This window comes from Triticum dicoccoides, chromosome 3B (genome assembly GCF_002162155.2).
Source record: "Triticum dicoccoides isolate Atlit2015 ecotype Zavitan chromosome 3B, WEW_v2.0, whole genome shotgun sequence".
Classification (NCBI taxonomy): domain Eukaryota; kingdom Viridiplantae; phylum Streptophyta; class Magnoliopsida; order Poales; family Poaceae; genus Triticum; species Triticum dicoccoides.
Window position 1 is genome coordinate 316,517,815 of NC_041385.1, and position 23,629 is coordinate 316,541,443.

The 23,629-nt window shown below is 40.6% G+C and overlaps 1 long non-coding RNA gene across 2 annotated transcripts; it reads left to right on the forward strand.

Moving 5' to 3' along the window:
- Positions 1 to 13,203: 13,203 nt before the first annotated feature.
- Positions 13,204 to 16,626, forward strand: LOC119281262. 2 transcript variants are annotated; one of them, XR_005138333.1, is made up of 4 exons: positions 13,204 to 13,526; positions 13,606 to 13,745; positions 14,597 to 14,823; positions 16,461 to 16,626. It is a non-coding gene; the product is annotated as an uncharacterized LOC119281262 (long non-coding RNA). The 2 variants fall into 2 exon arrangements; XR_005138332.1 differs by having other exon boundaries at positions 13,204 to 13,491.
- Positions 16,627 to 23,629: the final 7,003 nt, after the last annotated feature.

Genomic DNA, 23,629 nt, shown 5'->3' on the forward strand with positions numbered 1-23,629 from the left:
ATACCCCCTAAACCAACAGTAACAACATCCTTTTCACAATCTATCTTAGCATTAACAATATTCAAGAATGGTCTACCAAATATAATGGGACAAAAGTCATCTTGTGAACCAAGAACAAGAAAATCAGTAGGATATTTAACTTCCCCACACAAGACTTCAGCATCTCTAACAATCCCAATTGGTGAAATAGTATCTCTATTGGCAAGATTAATTGTAACATCAATATCTTCTATCTCAGCAGGTGCAATATCATGCATAATTTCTTTGTATAAGGAATGAGGTATTGCACTCGCACTAGCACCCATATCACATAAGCCATGATAACAATGATCTCCTATTTTAACAGAAACAACATGCATGCCAGCAACAGGTCTATGTTTATTTTTAGTATCGGGTCTAGCAATTCTAGCAGCTTCATCACAAAAGTAAATAACATGCCCATCAATATTATCGACCAAGAGATCTTTAACCATAGCAATACTAGGTTCAACTTTAGTTTGCTCAGGGGGTGTAGGTGTTCTAGCGTTACTCTTATGAACCACGGTTGAAGCTTTAGCATTATCCTTTATTCTAATAGGGAAAGGTGGTTTGTCAATATAAGCAGTAGGAACAATAGGATCAACATTATAAGTGATAGTTTTTTCTTCAACTTTAATAGGTTCTACTACTTTTACTTCTATGGGAGGATGATATTTAAACCACTTCTCTTTAGGGAGATCAAAATGAGTAGCAAATGATTCACGGAAAGAAGCGACTATCTCAGAGTCAAGTCCATATTTAGTGTTAAATTCACGAAAAGCATCGGTATCCATAAAAGATTTAACACAATCAAACTTAGGTGTTATACCTGACTCCTTACTTTCGTTGAGTTCCCAATCTTCAGAGTTGCGTTTAATTCTTCCCAATAAATCCCATATGAATTCAATAGTCTTCATCATAAAAGAACCAGTACAAGAAGTATCGAGCATGGAACGATTATTTGGGAGAAAGGTGACCACAAATTTTTTGAATAATAATTTCTCTTGAGAGCTCATGATTGGGGCATGAATATAACATTGACTTAAGCCTCCCCCAAGCTTGAAAGATACTTTCTCCTTCACGGGGCCAAAAATTATATATATATATATATATATATATACATATATATATATATATATATATATATATATATATATATATAAAATTACGATCATGATGAACCAGATGCATAGGATAAAACTTCTGATGAAATTCCAATTTCAATCGGTTGTAGTTCCATGATCCAATATCATCACATAGCCTAAACCATGTCAATGCCTTTCCCTTCAAAGATAAAGGGAAGACCTTCTTCTAGATAACATCCTCGGGCATGCCCGCAAGCTTAAATAATCCACAAACTTCATCCACATAGATTAGGTGCATATCGGGATGTAATGTTCCATCTCCTGTAAAAGGATTAGCTAGCAGTTTCTCTATCATACTCGAAGGAATTTCAAAGTAAACATTTTCAGTAGGTTCAGTAGGTTGAGGAGCAACTCTTTGCTCTACTGGTCGGGGTAAAGATACCCCGAACAAGCCCCTCAAAGGATTATTTTCCATAATAACAAGTGACAGTAAATTTTAGCACACTATATAAATTTTTCCTTACCAAATTCCACCTACCAAAGGCGCTTCACTCCCCGGCAATGGTGCCAGAAAAGAGTCTTGATGACCCACAAGTATAGGGGATCTATCGTAGTCCTTTTGGTAAGTAAGAGTGTCGAACTCAACGAGGAGCAGAAGGAAATGACAAGCGGTTTTCAGTAAGGTATTCTCTGCAAGCACTGAAATTATTGGTAACTGATAGTTTTGTGATAAGGTAATTCGTAACGGGTAACAAGTAACAAAAGTAACAAGGTGCAACAAGGTGGACCAATCCTTTTTGTAGAAAAGGACAAGCCTGGACAAACTCTTATATAAAGGAAAGCGCTCCCGAAGGCTCATGGGAATTTCGTCAAGCTAGTTTTCATCATGCTCATAGGATTCGCGTTCGGTACTTTGATAATTTGATATGTGGATGGACCGGTGCTTGGGTACTGCCCTTCCTTGGACAAGCATCCCACTTATGATTAACCCCTCTCGCAAGCATCCGCAACTACGAAAGAATAATTAAGGTAAACCTAACCATAGCATGAAACATATGGATCCAAATCAACCCCTTACGAAGCAACGCATAAACTTGGGTTTAAGCTTCTATCACTCTAGCAACCCATCATCTACTTATTACTTCCCAATGCCTTCCTCTAGGCCCATACAATGGTGAAGTGTCATGTAGTCAACGTTCACATAACACCACTAGAGGAAGCACAACATACATCTCAACAAAATATCGAACGAATACCAAATTCACATGACTACTTATAACAAGACTTCTCCCATGTCCTCAGGAACAAACGTAACTACTCACAAATCATATTCATGTTCAAAATCAGAGGGGTATTAATATGCATAAAGGATCTGAACATATAATCTTCCACCGAATAAACCAACTAGCATCAACTACAAGGAGTAATCAACACTACTAGCAACCCACAGGTACCAATCTGAGGTTTTGAGACAAAGATCGGATACAAGAGATGAACTAGGGTTTGAGAGAAGATGGTGCTGGTTAAGATGTTGATGGAGATTGACCCCCTCTTGATGAGAAGATCGACGGTGATGACGATGGTGATGATTTCCCCCTCCCGGAGGGATGTTTCCCCGACAGAACAGCTCCACCGGAGCCCTAGATTGGTTCCGCCCAGGTTCCGCCTCAAGACGGCGGCGCTTCATCCTGAAAGCTTCCTTATGATATTTTCCAGGGCATAAGACACCTTATACCAGAAGATGGGCATCGGGGGGCTTCCAGGTGGCCCACGAGGTAGGGGGCACGCCCAGGGGGGAGGGCGCGCCCCCACCCTCGTGGACAGTGGGTGCCCCCTCTAGTGCTTTCTTCGCCCAATATTTTTAATATATTCTAAATCTGACTTTCGTGGAGTTTCAGGACTTTTGGAGTTGTGCAGAATAGGTCTATAATATTTGCTCCTTTTCCAGCCCAGAATTCCAGCTGTCGGCATTCCCCTCTTCATGTAAACCTTGTAAAATAAGAGATAAAAGGCATAAGTATTGTGACATAATGTGTAGTAACAGCCCATATTCCAATAAATATCGATATAAAAGCATGATGCAAAATGGACGTATCACACTTCTACCATTTGTTTTCTTTGACCTGATCATGAAGATTCTACAATCTTGTCGAGATGCACTATCCTCCCACTCACTCTTTTGCAGAAAATATTATCTTCAAAATTGCTGCACTCAGTGACAAAACACTTTGCCTTGGTGTAGTGATAGAGGAATACCCAACCATTTGGGATAACCTACAAAGTGGCACTTATCTCAACAAATTTGATGGCGCTTGCTACTTCTTGAGCTTGTGTTGGTTTTTCCCTTGAAGAGGAAATGGTGATGCAGCAAAGTAGAGATAAGTATTTCCCTCAATTTGAGAACCAAGATATCAATCCAGTAGGAGACAACGCACAAATCACCGAATACATGCACAAATAATCAAACAAACATGCACCCAACGCGATAAAGGGGTTGTCAATCCCTTCATGGTTACTTACAAAAGTGAGATCTGATAGAGATAGATAAACGATAAAGTAAATATTTTTGGTATTTTTGGTTTATAGTTCGAAAAGCGAAAGATTGCAAGAATAGTAGATCGGAAACTTGTATGATGGAAATTAGACCCGGGGGCCATAGGTTTCACTAGAGGCTTCTCTCAAGATAGAAAATAATACAGTGGGTGAACAAATTACTGCCGAGCAATTGATAGAAAAGCGCAAAGTTATGATGATATCTAAAGCAATGATCATGAATATAAGCATCACGTCCGTGTCAAGTAGACTGACTCCTGCCTGCATCTACTAGTATTACTCCACACATCGATCGCTATCTAGCATGCATCTAGAGTATTAAGTTCATAAAGAACGAATTAACACATTAAGTAAGATGACATGATGTAGAGGAATTAACTCAAGCAATATGATGAAAACCCCATCTTTTTATCCTCGATGGCAACAATACAATATGTGCCTTGCTGTCCCTACTGTCACTGGGAAAGGACACCGCAAGATTGAACCCAAAGCTAAGCACTTCTCCCATTGCAAGAAAAACCAATCTGGTTGGCCAACCCAAACCGATAGTTTGAAGAGAATTACAAAGATATCAAATCATGCATATAAGAATTCAGAGAAGATTCAAATAATATTCATAGATAAGCTGATCATAAATCCACAATTCATCGGATCTCAGCAAACACACCGCAAAAAGGTATTACATCAAACAGATCTGCAAGAAAATCGAGGAGAACATGGTATTGAGAATCAAAGAGAGAGAATAAGCCATCTAGCTACTAGCTATGGACCCGTAGGTCTGTGGTAAACTACTCACGCTTCATTGGAAGGGCAATAGTGTTGATGTAGAAGCCCTCCATGATCGAATCCCCTCCGGCAGGACACCTGAAAAGGTCCCTAGATGGGATCTCATGGGTACAAAAGGTTGCGGCAGCAGAAAAGTGTTTTTGTTCATGCCTCCGTTGGTTTGGGGATATATGGGAATATATAGGCAAAATAATTAGGTCAGGAGGTGCACGATGGGCCCACAAGGGTGGGGGCGTGCCCTACCCCCCTGGGCATGCCCTCCATCCTTGTGGCCTCCTCGTGGCCCTTCCGACTTCATCTCCAAGTCTCCTCGTTGTCGTATGGTCCAAGAAAAATCATCACGAAGGTTTCATTCCGTTTGGCATTCCGTTTCTGTGAAGCTCAAAAACAGGGGGAAATAGGAACTGGCATTGGGCTCTAGGTTAATAGGTTAGTCCCAAAAACAATATAAAATAGCATATTAATGCATATAAGACATCCAAAACATATAATATAACAGCATGGAACAATAAAAAATTATAGATACGTTGGAGACGTATCAAGCATCCCCAAGCTTAATTCCTGCTCGTCCTCGAGTAGGTAAATGATAAAAACAGAATTTTTGATGTGGAATGCTACCTAACATATTTATCCATGTAATTCCTTATTGTGGCATGAATGTTCAGATCCATAAGATTCAAAACAGAAGTTTAATATTGACATAAAAACAATAATACTTCAGGCATACTAACAAGGCAATTGTGTCTTCTCAAAATAACATGGCCAAAGAAAGCTTATCTGTACAAAATCATATAGTCTAGCTATGCTCCATATTCATCACACAAAGTATTCAAATCATGCACAACCCCAGTTTCAACCAAGCAATTGTTTCATACTTTAGTATTCTCAAACTTTTTCAACTTTCACGCAATACATGAGCGTGAGCCATGGACATAGCACTATAGGTGGAATAGAATACGGTGTTTGTGGAGAAGACAAAAAGAGGGAGATAGTCTTACATCAACTAGGCGTATCAACAGGCTATGGAGATGCCCATCAATAGATATCAATGTGAGTGAGTAGGGATTGCCATGCAACGGATGCACTAGAGCTATAAGTTTATGAAAGCTCAAAAAGAAAAACTAAGTGGGTGTGCATCCAACTTGCTTGCTCATGAAGACCTAGGGCGATTTGAGGAAGCCCATCATTGGAATATACAAGCCAAGTTCTATAATGAAAAATTCCCACTAGTATATCGAAGTGATAAAATAGGAGACTCTCTATCATGAAGATCATGGTGCTACTTTGAAGCACACGTGTGGAAAAAGGATAGTAACATTGCCCCTACTCTATTTTCTCTCTATTTTCTTTTTTTTCTTTGGCTTCTTTGGCCTCTTTTTTTATTTGGCTTCTTTGCCTTTTTTATTTCCTCACATGTGACAATGCTCTAATAACGATGATCATCACACTTCTATTTACTTACAACTCAAAAAAACTACAACTTGATACTTAGAACAAAAATATGAATCTATATGAATGCCTTCGGCAGTGTACCGGGATGTGCAATGAATCAAGAGTGACATGTATGAAAGAATTATGAAGGTTGGCTTTGCCACAAATACGATGTCAACTACATGATCATGCAAAGCAATATGAGAATGACGATATGTGTCATAATAAACGGAACGGTGGAAAGTTGCATGGCAATATATCTCGGATTGGCTATGGAAATGCCATAATAGGTAGGTATGGTGGCTGTTTTGAGGAAGGTATATGCTGGGTGTATGGTACCGGCGAAAGTTGCGGCACAAGAGAGGCTAGCAATGGTGGAAGGGTGAGAGTGAGGATAATCCATGGACTCAAAATTAGTGATGTCTACTATGCAACTTTATTCTTGTAGACTCGTGTTGGGCCTCCAAGCGTAGAGTTTTGTAGGACAGTAGAAATTTTCCCTCAAGTGGATGACCTAAGGTTTATCAATCCGTGTGAGGCGTAGGATGAATATAGTTTCTCTCAAGCAACCCTGCAATCAAATACAAGAAATCTCTTGTGTGCCCAACACACCCAATACAATGGCAAATTGTATAGGTGCACTAGTTCGGCGAAGAGATGGTGATAAAAGTGTAGTATGGATAGTAGATATGAGTTTTTATAGTGCGAACGATAAAAAACAGCACGGTAGTAAATGATAAAACAGAGCACAAACGATATTGCAATGATGGAAAATGAGGCCTAGGGTGCATACTTTCACTAGTGCAATCTCTCAACAATGCTAACATAGTTGGATCATATGATTATCCCTCAAAGTGCAATAAAGAATCACTCCTGAGTTCCTATTAGCGGAGAACAAAAGATAGAAATTGTTTGTAGGGTACGAAACCACCTCAAAGCTATTCTTTCTAATCAATCTATATAGAGTTTGTACTAAAATAACAACAAGCTATTCTTTCTGATCGATCTAGTCAAGAGTTCGTACTAAAATAACACCATATGATACATATCAACCAACTCTAGTGTCACCTAGATACCCCAATGTCACCGCGAGTACCCATGATTTAATTATATGATATGTATCAAACAATTTCAGATTCATAATACTCAATCCACACAAAGAACTACAAGGGGACCCCAAAGTTTCTATCAGAGAAAAGATAATAAAAACGTGCATCAACCCCTATGCATAGATTACCCCAGTCACCGCGGGAATCCACAAGTTGAGTGCCATAACATATATCAAGTGAATCAAAATAATACCCCATTGTCACCACAGGTATTCATATGCAAGACATATATCATGTGCTCTCAGATCTGAACATTCAATTTAACAAGACAAAACTTCAAGGGTAAAGATTCAATTCATCACAACAAGTGTAGAGAGGGGAGAAACATCATATGATCCATCTACATTAACAAAGCCCATGATACATCAAGATCGTCAAGATCGTGACATCTCAAGATCACGCGAGAGAGAGATTAAACACATAGCTAATGGTACAAACCCTCAGCCCCGAGGGTGGACTAATCCCTCCTCATTGTGGTGGCCTTCGGGATGATGAAGATGGCCACCGGTGATGATCTCCCCCTCCGGTAGGGTGCCGGAATGGTCTCCCAATTGGTTTTTAGTGGCTACAGAGGCTTGCGGTGGCAGAACTTCCGATCTAGGTTCTCCCCAAGGGTTTTTGGAATATTTGGGAATTTATAGGGCAAAGAAGGGGCACGGTGGCCTCCGAGGTGGGCACAACCCACCAGGGTCCGCCTGGGGGCCCAGGCGCGCCCTGGTGGGTTGTGCCCCCCCCCCTCGGGGCACCCCCATGTGCTGCTCTATCACATTGGTGGTCTTTTGGTCCATAAAAAAACCACAAAAAGTTTTGCGGTGTTTGGAGAACTTTGAATTCTGCACAAAAAACAACACCATAGTAGTTCTCCTAAAAACAGTGTCAGTCTGGGTTAGTTCCATGCAAATCATACCAAAACCATATAAAATTATTATAAACATGGCATGAATACTTCATAAATTATAGATACATTGGAGACGTATCAATTAGTCATAAAGAATTCACATACTTATTGCAAAAATCTATTAGTCATCTAAACCAAGCACTATGCGCATGCTCCTAGGGGAAGGGTTGGTAGGAGTTAACCATCGCGCGATCCCGACCTCCACCCAACGGATGGCAATCAAAAAATACCTCATGCTCCAACTTCATTACATAACGGTTCACCATACGTGCATGCTACGGGAATCACAAACCTCAACACGAGTATTTCTCAAATTCTCAATTACTCCATTAGCATGACTCCAATATCATCATCTTCATATCTCAAAACAATCATAAGGTATCAAACTTCTCATAGTATTCAATGCACTTTATATGAAAGTTTCTATTATATCCCTCTTGGATGTCTATCATATTAGGACTAAATTTATAACCAAAGCAAATTACCATGATGTTTAGAGACTCTCAAAATAATACAAATGAAGCATGAGATTTCATCAATTTCTATAAAATAAAATCGCCGCCGTGCTCCAAAAAGATATAAGTGAAGCACTAGAGCAAAATTGCCTAGCTCAAAAGATATAAGTGAAGCACATAGAGTATTCTAATAAATCACGATTCATGCGTGTCCCTCTTAAAAGGTGTGTACAACAAGGATGATTGTGGCAAAATAAAAAGCAAAGACTCAAATCATACAAGACGCTCCAAGCAAAACACAGATCATGCGGTGAATAAAAATATAGCCTCAAGTAAAGTTACCGAAAGACGAAGACAAAAGAGGGGATGCCTTCCGGGGCATCCCCAAGATTAGGCTCTTGGTTGTCCTTGAATATTACCTTGGGGTGCCTTGGGCATCCCCAACCTTAGGCTCTTGTCACTCCTCATTCCACAGTCCATCAAATCCTTACCCAAAACTTGGAAACTTCACAATACAAAACTCAACAGAAAATCCCATAAGCTCCATTAATATAAGAAAAACAAATCGCCACTTTATGGGTACTGTTGTGAACTCATTATTTATTTATATTGGTGTAATATCTACTGTATTCCAACTTTTCCATGGTTCATACCCCCTGATATTACCCATAGGTTCATCAAAATAAGCAAACCCACCCCACCCGCCGCGTGCCTCTCCGGCCGCGGCGGCCACCCCACCTGCCGATTGCCACTCAGGCGCCGGCCGCCACCCCACCTGCCAGCGGCCACTCTGGCACCGACGGCCAACTTCCCACTCAATCCCTCCTTTAGCGCTTTTGATCTCCATCAGTATGTCTCTTTCTGATCTCACGTTCGAGCCTAGGTTGGCGTTAGAGGCCTTCATCTGGAAGAAATTTGGTGTTCCAGTGAATCACTTTGATGGCTGCAAGATCAAGTAATTCGTCATGGCAGCGGAATTCTCTTGTTCAAGGCTCTATATCAACATTGACTCGGCCAGTCTCATTCTGCAATCTTGATTTGGAGGTCTGATACTCTCCAACGTATCTATAATTTTTGATTGTTCCATCCTATTATATTATCTATTTTGGATGTTTAATGGGTTTTAATATGCTCTTTTATATTATTTTTGAGACTTACCTATTAACCGGAGGCCCAGTGCCAGTTTCTGTTTTTTGCCTGTTTTAGAGTTTTGCAGAAAAGGAATATCAAACAGAGGCCAAACGGAATGAAACCTTCGCGAGGATCTTTCTTGGACCAAAAGCAATCCAGAAGACTTGGAGTTGAAGTCTGGGACTCTGCGAGGAGGCCATGCAGTTGGAAGGCGTGCCCAGCGGGGTAGGCGCGCCCCCACCCTCGTGGGCCCCTCGTAGCTCTACCGACGTACTTCTTTCGCCTATATATACTCTTATACCCTATAAACATTAGGGGGAGCCACGAAACCACTTTTCCATCGCTGCAACCTTCTGTACCCGTGAGATCCCATCTTGGGGCCTTTTCCGGCGATCTACCAGAGGGAGAATCGATCATGGAGGGCTTCTACATCAACACCATTGCCACTCCGATGAAGAGTGACTAGTTTACCACAGACCTTCGGGTCCATAGTTGTTAGCTAGATTGCTTCTTCTCTCTCTTTGATTCTCAATACAAAGTTCTCCTCGATGTTCTTGGAGATCTATTTAATGTAATATTCTTTTGCGGTGTGTTTGCCGAGATCCGATGAATTGTGGATTTATGAACTTTATTGTCTATGAATATTATTTGGTTCTTCTCTGAAATTTTATATGCATGATTTGATATCTTTGCAAATCTCTTCGAATTATCGGTTTAGTTTGGCCTACTAGATTGACCTTTCTTGCAATGGGAGAAGTGCTTAGCTTTGGGTTCAATCTTGTGGTGTCCTTTCCCAGTGACAGTAGGGGCAGCAAGGCACGTATTGTATTGTTGCCATCGAGGATAAAAAGATGGGGTTTATATCATATTTCTTGAGTTTATCCCTCTACATCATGTCATCTTGCTTAAAGCGTTACTCCGTTCTTGTGAACTTAATACTCTAGATGCATGCTGGATAGCGGTCGATGTGTGGAGTAATAGTAGTAGCTACAGAATCGTTTTGGTCTACTTGACACGGACGTGATGCCTATGTTCATGATCATTGCCTTAGATGTCTTCATAATTATGTGCTCTTCTATCAATTGCTCGACAGTAATTTGTTCACCCACCGTAATACATGCTATCTTGAGAGAAGCCACTAGTGAAACCTATGGCCCCCGGGTCTCTTTTCTATCATACTACATCTCTTTTATTTACATCGCATCTTGTTTACTATTTTGCAATCTTTACTTTCCAATCTATACAACAAAGATACCAAAAATATTTACTTTACTATCTTTACTAGATCTCACTTTTGCGAGTGACCATGAAGGGATTGACAACCCCTTTATCGCGTTGGTTGCAAGGTTCTTGATTGTTTGTGTAGGTACTAGGTGACTTGTGTGTCGTCTCCTACTGGATTGATACATTGGTTCTCAAAACTGAGGGAAATACTTACGCTACTTTGCTGCATCACCCTTTCCTCTTCAAGGGAAAAACCAACACATGTTCAAGAGGTAGCAAGAAGGATTTCTGGCGCTGTTGCCGGGGAGATTTTCGCCAAGTCAAGACAAGATTTGGTCTTCCGTCAACTTGCCAATTTCTGGCGCCTTTGCCGGGGAGATCTACGCCAAGTCAAGGCATACCAAGTACCCATCATAAACTCCTCTCCATCGCATTACATTATTTGCCATTTGCTTCTCATTTTCCTCTCCCCCACTTCTAAAACAATTGTCGAAAACCTTTGCCTTTTCTTCACCCCTCTTCAGTTCGCCTCTTTTCGTTTGCTTCTTGTGTTCTTGTGTGTTAGTGTGCCTGTTTGCTTTGATGGCTCTGCCAAAAAGCGTTGATCCTCACCTTAGGAGGTTGGAAGAAATTGAAAACGACGCTAGAAGCTTTATGTCTTTGCAATTTGAGCATAACAATTTCTTCAGAGACGAGCTGAAAGAACAAAAAGGTTTTATGGAGTACATGAATAAAGAGCTCAATGATATGTCTAAGGAATTTTATGGTTTGAAATATCAGTTTGCTCATCTTGAAAATTTAGTGGGCCAAATTTCGGATAAGCAAGCCACCTTAGTTAATAAGATGGCCGCTAAACCGGAAGATCTAGATGATAATAATGATGAAGATCTAAAAGTGATTGATGTGACTCATATTCAATCTTTTTTTTCCAATATGAATCTTAATAAAGATGGGACTAGAGATGAGTCAACTTTAGTTACAAGGCGCCCCAATGATTCAGAATTTTTGATCTAGATGCAAAAATTGATAAAAGTGGGATTGAAGAGGTCAAAACTTTACATACCAATGAACCCAATATTTCGGATTTCAAGGGATTTAATAATGATAATTTTCCTTTGATAGATTGTATTTCCTTGTTGCAATCCATGTTAAATTATCCTCATGCTTATAATCAAAATAAAGCTTTTACTAAACATATCGTTGATGCTTTGATGCAATCTTATGAAGAAAAACTTGAAATAGAAGTTTGTATCCCTAGAAAACTTTATGATGAGTGGGAACCTACTATTAAAACTAAGATTAAAGATTATGAATGCTATGCTTTGTGTGATTTGGGTGCTAGTGTTTCCATGATTCCAAAAAATTGTGTGATGTGCTAGGTTTCCGTGAATTTGATGATTGTTCTTTAAATTTGCATCTTGCGGATTCCACCATTAAGAAACCTATGAGAAGGATTAATGATATTCTTATTGTTGCAAATAGGAATCATGTGCCCATAGATTTCATTGTTCTTGATATAGATTGCAATCCTACATGTCCTATTATTCTTGGTCGAACTTTCCTTAGAACGATTGGTGCAATTATTGACATGAAAGAAAGAAATATTAGATTCCAATTTCCGCTAAGGAAAGGCATGGAACACTTTCCTAGGAAGAAAATTAAATTACCTTATGAATCCAATATGAGAGCCACTTATGGATTGCATACCGAAGATGGCAATACCTAGATCTATTCTTGTTTTTATGCCTAACTATGGGCGTTAAACGATAGCGCTTGTTGGGAGGCAACCCAATTTTATTTTTGTTCTTTGCTTTTTGCTCCTGTTTAGTAATAAATAATTCATTTAGATTATGGTTAGATGTGGTTGTATGTTTTAATTAGTGTTTGTGCCAAGTAGAACCTTTGGGAAGACTTGGGTGAAGTCTTTGCGATCTTGCTGTAAAAAACAGAAACTTTTGCGCTCACGAGAATAGCTGTCATTTTTACTGGAGAGTGCTTTTAGGTTGATTCTTTTTGTAGATAATTAATAGAGAAATTCCTCACGTCCACCAATTTATTTCAGAATTGTTAGATTTACATAAGTATTCTAAAGTTACAGATTTCTCAGACTGTTTTGTTTTTGACAGATTCTTTTTTTCGTGTGTTGTTTGCTTATTTTGATCAATCTATGAGTAGTATCGGGGGGGTATGAACCATAGAAAAGTTGGAATACAGTAGGTTTAACACCAATTTAAACCTATAAGGTTCCAGGACAACTCGTTCGCACGAAGCTTCCCCGATGTCAAGCGTTCCCTGCTGTTCGATCCTGGTAAGTCCGAGTTTTGACTTCGTTCGAGGCGTTGGATGTTCGCTGGTTGTTTCACATCTGGTTTTTACCGCGTGGTGACTTCAAATGGCTAATGATTGGTGGGCTCTTTCAGCATGTGTGTCGGTTAGTTGAGCTGATTCCAGGTGCGGGTTTGCCCTCTTCCCATGCGGCGCGTGCGCATCACGCCGTCTACGGGAGCGTGGGGCAGGCCTCGCCCAATCCCCTCACCCGCACGCCCGCACCCCTTTCTCCCTCCTCGATCTCTCTCCCTGGTCAGCCGCCACGAACCCTATCCCCCTTTCCATATGATCCCACGGCCACTACGCCCCTCCCGCATCGGCCCCTTCTCATCCTCCATCCCTTGCTTCTCTACTCTCATGCGAAGGAGGAAGATGCAAACAACATTGGCTTTGGGAGATAGCTCGTCCGTCTGCAGGCAAAGGCGACGGGACCGGCATCCTGGGCGGAGGCTGGACTCCAGGAACTAGCCGAGGTAGTCCTCGCCAAGGAAGTGGGCGACAGCGCAATGTATAAAAGAGGACACCCGTGTGTAGCTCCGCCATCGCCTTCCTCCATTGCTGATCTCCATCTTATCTCTTTCTGCAAGGGGCTCATCCTTCTGGGTGCTTAGCCATCGATTAAGATTTGGAGGGAGACCAGGAGACCCCGGCAAAAACGAGTGTGCTAACGGAGGCTCCGGGGATGCAGGGTGATAGGGCCCAGTATATCCTCTTATTGTGCTATTGGGTGAGCTTCTTCACCATTCCAGTTGTGCTGTTGGGCCCAGTCTATGAGCAATTTTTTTTTGTTTATTTTAGTCTATGAGTTACCCTTTTAAGTTTGTTGGGTGCCTTGGATAAGTTTCTGCAAATGGGATTTTTTTTCCTGCTCAGGAGATGCTCTCTGGCCTGACTAGAGTCATAGTAAGTTTTTTTGTTTCCTTTCTTAGTTTGTTTGGTACCTTGCTCTTTCCTCGTCAAGTAGGGGATCGATTTGTCCTGCAGCTCCTTTCCCCTCTATAAAGGAGATTTTTGTTCCTTTGCTTGATGTGTTTCCCTCCTTTCAATTGTATGATTTTTAGGATGGGCCTTCCCATCCATATGTTTGCCTTTATACTGCATATTAATTCACTCTTTTGGGTAGATAACTAAACTTCTGCAACTTTACTGAATCATTGAAATTGTCCTTCCCAAACCGAATTTTGCTTTACAACAACTTGTTTGCCTGTGTATTTGTGTAGTTTTCTGCATATTCATATAGCTCTGAATTTTGTTCCATTCCTTGATAAATACATTGCTCTACAGGGTTGATTAAAGAAGTTAACTCTTCTTCATAGCAGTTTTTCAAATGCCCTGATGGGACGACCCTAAACATTGATAGTTAAACTTGGTATATCCGTTCAAACACCTGATCGGTAAAATGGATTTCTATTGGTCCTAACTACTGTTCTAAATCCTTCAAAAGGAAAAAAAGTGCTATACTAAATAACTATCTTCTCTATTATTTTTATTTTTTAGTCTTGCTTCCATCCATGTATTTTTATAGTACCCTGGGTAGCTACAGTAGTGATACTCTTTCTTTCTCTCTCTGTTGGGAAGCTTCCAGATGGAATTTGGACAAGGAAAAGGAGACCCATGCGAAATCGAGCGTCCTGGTGGTGCCTCGATGCGGGCCGATGGATAGCACCGTTGAGCATGGTGCTTGGTGCAACGCGCTGGATAGGTGGCAGGAGAGGTGACCATGGGTGTGGCTTGGGCAGCTCCACACACATCAAGCGACGGCGAGCGCATCCGACGCCACCATGCTGGTGGTCCCGGAGAACAAGGTATTTGCATTTGTCATTGTACAACACTAGCGAACCAGGAAGCGATGCAGTTGTTTGTTCCTTTCCCCTGTAAACTATGAACTGAATGGCTACTGTGTTGATGCATATTTATATAATCGAAGTTTAATTTTATTATGTCCATATCTTTGATTCTTTCTAATTTAGTGTGTTATGAGATATAATGATTTATTTCATGTGTATCACATATCTATTTATACTTTGTTTGGAAATTGCAGCATCCTCTCCTAACTGCTTCTACTGCACTTCATGGAAATAGCTTTTCTTTGCTGATGTGATTTTGATTTTTTTCTCTATGCAACAATTTCCTGTGATTAACTTTAGAAGATGGCGAGAGCTGTTGGTCATATTAGTTTGTTAATTTGATTCATATGCTTTGGAAAAAACTGTGTTCATAGATCATGTTGTATGCGCTTAGGATGCTCCAGTCTTTATTCGTTAGATTCAAGCAGTTTGTTTGTGCAGCAATCTTGCTGGTGACATCAGATTTTACAATTTGGGGTGTGGGTTTTGCTACTGGTGACACCCCAAGAATAGTAGCTGGTGCGTACATTTCCATATGTTAGACATTTATTTCTATAAGCATGTGTATGTGTAGATCTTGGGAGAGATATATTTCATAATCAGAATGGCTGAGTATGTGTATTAGTTGATTACCTCACACAATAGTTGTAGCTTCTCATGGAATATTCACATGCTGCCAGTGGCAATGTATCCTGTTTTCAAGAGCTCAACCTTGTGCTTACTTCATTAATAATTGTAGCTGCTCATGGAACAATGCATTAATTTGCCAAAAGGTACACACTGACTCCGTTACTAAAGTGTTTCTTATTAATCTATGAGAGGTTGCTAAGTACCTAAGAAATCACATTGCACTGTTTGTTGGCCTAATAAGCTCTCTTTTAGCGTAAAATTAATAAGAATGTCCAAAGGATGGTTCTGTTTTATCAGTCGTGATAGGAGTGTAGATAGCATTGATGCTTGGTACAGACCGATTAACAAAACACTAGGTTGAAGACCGGTTTATTGGCGTTACTTATTGTTTATCTTGTTTTGTACTATTACTCTTGATTTCCAATGCCGAAGGTGGCTGAAATGCACACTGATTGGTGTTATTTCTGAAATTGTGGTTGAACAACAAATTTTTTGTTTTTTTTTTTGCTAAATTGTGATATGTAGATTGTGGGAGGACCATTTACGTACCCCTGGACCATTGATTTATAGTAACCATAGCTGAAAAAAAGTCATTTTCTATGGAAGTAACACCTGGTATAAATCAAAACTCGTGCCATTTAGAATCGAGTCACAGCTTTTGTGTGTGTCCCTATCACTATCACTCATACATTTATTTTTATTTTCTATATAGATCTATAAATGGTAGGCATTCTTATGCGTATGCACACACCAATGACTGTATTTCACTTACGCCCAATCCCCACGGACTATCTATTCTGTTTCTGTAACTTTCGTAGCTTGTTACAAATCATTTCAAAGTTTCCTTAGACCATAGATGAATTCTTTGGTCATAATTTTGTATGCATTTATCCTTGTTTACTTTGTCCTTTTAGTTCCTTGTGTCACCATCTGATGTCAGTGCTCCTCTATTTAATTGAATGCAGGTATACATCTGAGGTATGAAGATGATAGGGCAGTGGTTGGAAAATTCGTTGGTACAAAATTCATTGACAAACTGCAACTGGCTTATTGATACGTCTCCAACGTATCTATAATTTTTTATTGTTCCATGCTATTATATTACCCGTTTTGGATGTTTATGGGCTTTACTTCACACTTTTATATCATTTTTGGGACTAACCTACTAACCGGAGGCCCAGCCCGAATTGCTGTTTTTTGCCTATTTCAGTGTTTTGAAGAAAAGGAATATCAAATGGAGTTCAAATGGGATGAAACATTTAGGAGCAATCTTTTTGGAACAAATGCAAACCAGGAGACTTGGAGTGGACGTCAAGCAACAAACGAGGCGGCCACAAGGGTGCCCGGCGCGCCCCCCACCCTCGTGGGCCCCTCGTGGCTCCACCGACGTACTTCTTTCGCCTATATATACTCCCGTACCCTGAAAACATCGAAGAGCACCACGAAAACCTAATTCCACCACCGCACCTGTCTGTATCCATGAGATCCCATCTTGGAGCCTTCGCCGGCGCTCCGCCGGAGGGGCAATCGACCACGGAGGGCCTCTATATCATCTCCAAGGCCTCTCCGATGAGTTGTGAGTAGTTTACCACAGACCTTCGGGTCCATAGTTATTATCTAGATGGCTTCTTCTCTTTCTTTGAATCTCAATACAAAGTTTTCCTCGATCTTCTTGGAGATCTATTCGATGTAACTCTTTTTGCGGTGTGTTTGTCGAGATCTGATGAATTGTGGGTTTATGATCAAGTTTATCTATGAGAAATAATTGAATCTTCTCTGAATTCTTTTATGTGTGATTGGTTATCTTTGCAAGTCTCTTCGAATTATCAGTTTGGTTTGGCCTACTAGATTGATCTTTCTTGCAATGGGAGAAGTGCTTAGCTTTGGGTCCAATCTTGCGGTGTCCTTTCCCAGTGACAGCAGGGGCAGCAAGGCACGTATTGTATTGTTGCCATCGAGGATAAAAAGATGGGGTTTATATCATATTGCATGAGTTTATCCCTCTACATCATGTCATCTTTCTTAATGTGTTACTCTGTTCTTCATGAACTTAATACTCTACATGCAGGCAGGAGTCGGTCAATGTGTGGAGTAATAGTAGTAGATGCAGGTAGGAGTCGGTCTACTTTTGCGGACGTGATGCCTATATACATGATCATACCTAGATATTCTCATAACTATGCACTTTTCTATCAATTGCTCGACAGTATTTTTTTCACCCACCGTAATACTTATGCTATCTTGAGAGAAGCCACTAGTGAAACCTATGGCCCCTGGGTATATCTTTTATCATATAAGTTTTCCATCTACTTTTATTTGCATCTTTTACTTTCCAATCTATATCATAAAAATACCAAAAATATTTATCTTATCTTATTATCTCTATTAGATCTCACTTTTGCAAGTTACTGTGAAGGGATTGACAAGCCCTTTATCGCGTTGGTTGCGAGGTTCTTGCTTGTTTGTGTAGGTGCGTGGGACTTTTGAGGATCCTCCTACTGGATTGATACCTTGGTTCTCAAAAACTGAGGGAAATACTTACTCTACTTTGCTGCATCACCCTTTCCTATTCAAGGGAAAACCAACGCAGTGCTCAAGAGGTAGCAAGAAGGATTTCTGGCACCATTGCCGGGGAGGTCTTCGCTCAAGTCAAGACATACCAAGTACCCATCACAAACTCATCTCCCTCGCATTACATTATTTGCCATTTGCCTCTCATTTTCCTCTCCCCCACTTCACCCTTGCCGTTTTATTCACCCTCTCTTTCCCATTCTCCTCTCTTTTTCGCTTGCCTCTTGTGTGCTTGTGTGTTGGATTGCTTGTCACCATGGCTCAAGATAATACCAAATTGTGTGGCTTTTCCAATACTAATAATAATGAATTCCTTAGCACTCCGATTGCTCTTCTTAATGATGCTGAATCTTTTGAAATCAATGTTGCTTTGTTGAATCTTGTTATGAAAGATCAATTCTCCGGCCTTCCTAGTGAAGATGCCGCCACTCATCTAAACAACTTTGTTGATTTGCGTGATATGCAAAACAAGAAAGATACGGATAATGATATTGTTAAATTGAAGCTATTTTCGTTTTCGCTTAGAGATCGTGCTAAAACTTGGTTTTCGTCTTTGCCTAAAAATAGTGTTGATTCTTGGAATAAGTGCAAAGATGCTTTTATCTCTAAGTATTTTCCTCCCGCCAATATTATCTCTCTTAGAAACGATATTATGAATTTTATACAACTTGATCATGAGCATGTTGCCCAATCTTGGGAAAGAATGAAATTAATGATTCACAATTGCCCTACTCATGGTTTGAATTTATGGATGATCATACAAAACTTTTATGCCGGATTGAATTTTGCTTCTAGAAATCTTTTAGATTCGGCCGCGGGAGGCACTTTTATGGAAATAATTTTAGGATAAGCTACTAAACTCCTTGATAACATTATGGTTAATTATTCTCAATGGCACACCGAAAGATCTACTGGTAAAAAAGTTCATGTTATAGAAGAAAATAATGTTTTGAGTGGAAAGACGGATGAACTTATGAAATTGTTTGCTACTAAGAGTGCTCCTATTGATCCTAATGATATGCCTTTGTCTACTTTGATTGAGAATAATAATGAATCTATGGATGTGAATTTTTTTGGTAGGAATAATTTTGGTAACAACGCGTATAGAGGAAACTTTAGTTCTAGGCCATTCCCTAGTAATTTCTCTAATAATTATGGTAATTACTACAACAACTCTTATGGAAATTTTAATAAGATGCCCTCTGATTTTGAGAATAGTGTTAAAGAATTTATGATCTCTCAAAAGAATTTCGGTGCTTTGCTTGAAGAAAAATTGCTTAAAGTTGATGATTTGGCTAGGAACGTTGATAGGCTTTCCCTTGATGTTGATTTTTTGAAACTTAGATCTATTCCACCTAAGCATGATATCAATGAGTCTCTCAGAGCCATGAAAATTTCCATTGATGAGTGCAAAGAAAGAACCGCTAGGATGCATGCTAAGAAAGATTGCTTTATAAAAAGCGTGTTCTTCTAGTTTCCATGAAAATAATGATGAAGATCTAAAAGTTATTGATGGGTCCCCTATTAAATCTTTGTTTTCCAATATGAATCTTGATAATGATGGGACTAGAGATGAGTCAAATTTAGTTAAAAGGCGTCCCAATGATTCAGAGTTTTTAGATCTTGATGCTAAATTTGGTAAAAGTAGGATTGAAGAGGTCAAAACTTTACATAGCATTGAACCCACTATTATGGATTTCAAGGAATTTAATTATGATAATTGTTCTTCAATAGATCGTATTTCCTTGTTGCAATCTGTGTTGAGTTCTCCTCATGCTTATAGTCGAAATAAAGCTTTTACCAAACATATTGTTGATGCCTTGATGCAATCTTATGAAGAAAACCTTAATTTGGAAGTTCCTATACCTAGAAAAATTTATGATGAGTGGGAACCTACTATAAAAATTAAAATTAAAATCATGAATGCTATGCTTTGTGTGATTTGGGTGCTAGTGTTTCCACGATTCCGAAAACTTTATGTGATTTGCTAGGTTTCCATGATTGCTCTTTAAACTTGCACCTTGCGGATCCCACCATTAATAAACCTATGGGAAGGATCAATAATGTTCTTATTGTTGCAAATAGGAATTATGTGCCCATAGATTTTATCGTTCTTGATATAGATTGCAATCTTTCATGTCCTATTATTCTTGGTAGACCTTTCCTTAGAACGATTGGTGCAATTATTGATATGAAGGAAGGGAATATTATATTCCAATTTCCATTAAGGAAAGGCATGGAACACTTCCCTAGAAAGAAACTCAAATTACCTTATGAATCTATCATGCGAGCCACTTATGAATTTAATGCCAAAGATGGCAATACTTAGATCTATTCTCGCTTTTATGCCTAGCTAGGGGCCTTAAACGATAGCGCTTGTTGGGAGGAAACCCAATTTTATTTTAGTTACTTTCTTTTTACTTCTGTTTAGTAATAAATATTTCATCTAGATTATGTTTAGATGTGGTTTTATGTTTTAATTAGTGTTTGTGCCAAGTAGAACCTATAGGATAACCTACGGTGATAGTTAATTCTATTCTGCTAGAAAACAGAAACTTTTGCGCGCATGATAATAGTTCTAATAAATGATAGAAAAGTTATTTTGCGTTGATTCTTCTTGTTGTAGATCAATAGACAAATTTCCAAGGACTTGCTATTTTGGTAGGAGTTTTAGAGTTCCAGAAGTATTCGAAAGTTACATATTGCTACAGACTGTTCTGTTTTCGACAGATTCTGTTTTGTGCATGTTGTTTGCTTATTTTGATGCATCTATGGCTAGTATCTGGGGGTATGAACCATAGAGAAGTTGGAATACAGTAGGTTTAACACAAATACAAATAAAGAATTAGTTCATTACAGTACCTTATGTGGTGGTTTTTCTTTCTTGTACTAACGGAGCTTATGAGATTTCCTGTTGAGTTTTGTGTTGTGAAGTTTTCAAGTTTTGGGTAAAGATTTGACGGACTATGGGATAAGGAGTGGCAAGAGTCTAAGCTTGGGGATTCCCATGGCACCCCAAGATATCCAAGGACAACCAAAAGCTTAAGCTTGGGGATGCCCCAGAAGGCATCCCCTCTTTCCTCTTCGTTTATCGGTAACTTTATTTAGAGCTATATTTTTATTCGCCACATGATATGTGTTTTGCTTGGAGCGTCTTGTATGATATTAGTCTTTGCTTTTTTGTTTACCACAATCATCCTTTCTGTACACACCTTTTGGGAGAGACAATCTTGATTTGGAATTTATTAGATGTCTTCATAGTTATGCGCTCTTCTATCAATTGCTCGGCAGTAATTTGTTCACCCACCGTAATACATGTTATCTTGAGAGAAGCCACTAGCGAAACCTATGGCCCCCGGGTCTCTTTTCTATCATATTACATCTCTTTTATTTACATTGCATCTCGTTTACTATTTTGCAATCTTTACTTTCCAATCTATACAACAAAAATACCAAAAATATTTACTTTACTATCTTTATTAGATCTCACTTTTGCAAGTGACCACGAAGGGATTGACAACCCCTTTATCGCATTGGTTGCAAGGTTCTTGATTGTTTGTGCAGGTACTAGGTGTCACATCCCTAACTTCTGGTTTGCTCTGAGCTAGCTAGTCATGTGTTGCATCATGTTTAAATTTTGCCTAAAATTGGAATGGGGATGTTCAAACCCTAGCATTAAATCAACTCAACTAGGGTGAATTAAAATCTTTTCAATAAACCCAAAAAGTTCCTAAGAAAAGTTCATGATTTCTGGTTAAGGTGGAAACCTCTGCCAAAAATGATGAATATATTCTTAGGTCATTTTTGGATTTTTGAATTAAATCATATTGTATTTGACTTTGGGCATTTAAACACTATAAATAATTTAAATGTTCAAATAAATGTTGGAAATTGTTAAGGGTCACTGAAATAATTCAGAAAGCACCCATAATTGTTTCCAGGATTTTATTAAATGATTTGGTATTTTAAATCAAATCAAAAACAAAATAACAGAAATAGAAAAGAAATAAAAGAGAGAGAGAGAAGGAAGTTACCTGGCGCCCACTTACGTGGCCCAGCACGGCCCAGCCCATCTCCACTCCCCCTGTCGTCTTCCTCCTCGCCAGAAGGACCGAGGCGTGGCGCGCGCCCGAGAGGCCTCGGCCACCTCCTGCTTCCCCTGGCCACCTCCTGCTTCCTCTCGTCGCCCTGGACCCCGTCCGCGACGCCACGCACCCTCCCAGGCCTCGCACTCTCCCCGTGCCTTCTCCCCCCCTTCTCTGGCTCCCTCTCTCTTCCACCGAGCGGAGCCCCGTCGCCACCGACGCCGTTCGCCGCGGCCACAACCACCGCCTCGCCTCCCCGATGCCTCCCAAAGCTCTGCCTCGACCTACTCTTCCTCCCCACCGCTCCAAGCAACACCAGGAGCCCTGCAGTGACGCCATCGCCGCCATCTTCACCGACGGGCATCGAAGATCGCCGGCCCGATTCGCCGTCTCCGCCGCCTCCCCGAGCACGCCGACCCTCTCTTTGAACTCACCGTGAGCCCCTGAGCATTTCCCCTCTGCCCCCCTGCTTGCTCCCGCCCTCTAGCCGTAGCCCTGAGGTCACCCGAGGCCGCCGTCCGCCATGGCCGGCGAGCCCGCGTTCCCGAGCCTCTCCTGCTCGCTCCAGGGGCACTGACACGCTCCTGGCGCCTCCAGGAGGATGCCTCTCCACTCCGCTTGCTCGCTCGAGCGCTGCAGCCGCGTCCCTGCCCCAGCCCGAACTCCGGCCACCGCGGAAGTGCTCGCCGCCGTCGTCTCCGGCCACCCCGTGGCCCCTCGTGCAGCTAGCTAGGTGCGGCCGTGTACGGGCTACCTTCTGGTGGCCTTCGTGCGTCCAGCCGCCGCCCGTAGCGCAACCCCGGTGAACATCCGCCGCGTTTCGGGTCGCCGCCGGCCGAACTCCGGTGGCCAGTGACGTGGCGCTGTCATTAGCCACTAATGACGCACTAACCAATCCCCTAGGCCACTGACTGTGGGCCCCACCCCTGGTCAAACCCCAGTCAGCGCTGGGTTTGACCGGGATTAGGTCCTGTGTCACTGACGTGTGGACCCCGCACGTCAGGTTTGACCTGGACCTGGCCGTTGACTCGCTGACGTCATGCTGGCGTCAGACTGACGCAGCTAAATCTTTTTCTGGAATTATTTTAATTCTCAATATTCAGGAAATTTCAGAAAATGATTAAAACTTCAATAAATCATAGAAATTCAACCGTAACTCCAAATTAAATAATTTATATATGAAAAATGATCAGAAAAATCCAATCTATCCATCTGTACTATTTTCATGCATGTTAGAACAACTTATAGGTGCTGTTTAGCACAAATCATATAAATGGCATCTGAATAATCACATATGGAGTTTGAATTTGAATCTTATATTCAAACCAACTTCATTTAATCTGTTGCTAGTTGCAATAGCTCAAAACACATTCATATTGCCATGTCATGAGCATGCATCATATTGCGCATTGCATTGATTGTATTTCTTCTTTGTTGCCGGTATCTATTCCCTCCCGGTAGAGGATGTTCCGACGTTG